A 1,173-nucleotide genomic window follows, 5' to 3' on the forward strand; every position below is an offset into this window, starting at 1 on the left:
GCCATCTATCTTATGAAAATGACATGTCCTAATTAAAGGACATGTTTCTTCAAGCTAAACAGTGAGTTAGTTATCTGGGAAAATATTAATGGGATGGCAAACTCAAATGTCTTACTGGGCTCTGTTACCAAGCAGAGACTAGGATTGAGTCCAAACGTGATTGTGCTCTCCACCATTATTATCTTAATACATCCCTGAAATAAAAAGCTGAATAATAGAATGTGAAATTTGTTTGCAAGTGCCTCCACCAAAGTCCTAGAGAAGAAATCTCACCCTGGTCATGTGTCACTGAGCAATGGGAAACTGTGACCTTCACATGGTGTGAAGTTCCATTTTCCCCCAGACATCTACATTTCCCAGCTCTGGCCTGGGAGATACTTTCTTCTACTTTCTGGGTCATCTTTGGCAAGCCAATCACTCACTCCAAGCAAAATACCTTGCTTCATGAACCACAGCTTCACTTGCACACTCGGAGACCACACATGCCATAAAAGCACTGCTTAGCTGTAAGCACAGGCAGTGCACACCTATGGTCCTGCTGCTTTTTCTACCCTACAGCAGCAAATCATCAATATATTTGCATTATAAAAATATAAACAATATAGTAATTGTTTCTAATTCTGATCAGGAAAAGAAATGGGCAGACAAATAGGTATTAGCCGAAAAGTGGAACCCACAAACACCTCATTTCACTTTCAACATACGGGTTTAGATTGTAATCCCTTTAGTAAAAACTAGGTTTACATGATAGGCTGTAAAGTCCTTTGGTTTTCCATCATCAGTTCAAATACAAATTTTATTTCTGACCTGCTGGCCACTTTCTAACTAGCCACTTTCAAATTTTAAGCCTGGGGGTACTGTTAGCCAGTAGCCAGACTTGTTTACCTCCTAATACAGCTGACATTAGACTGACCTGAATTTTACAAGCTGGGAACTATTATGTCACAGTGTATAATTACAACTAAACATATACTTTAAGAAAGAAAACAAGATGTAATATGGAAAGAATTACCAGTGGGTCAAGTTCGGGTCGTAATTTAGGATGCGAATGGTACCGCTTACTGTGCCCATCTTTGAAATACAACCTGCCCTACATTCTGCACAATACAAGAGCTCGTTTTTGAACCTACTTTTTTAAAAAATAGCAATTTATTGATGGTTTTTCCCCAGAGA

Source organism: Melospiza georgiana, chromosome 1, assembly GCF_028018845.1.
Source record: "Melospiza georgiana isolate bMelGeo1 chromosome 1, bMelGeo1.pri, whole genome shotgun sequence".
In the NCBI taxonomy this organism is placed as follows: Eukaryota; Metazoa; Chordata; class Aves; order Passeriformes; family Passerellidae; genus Melospiza; species Melospiza georgiana.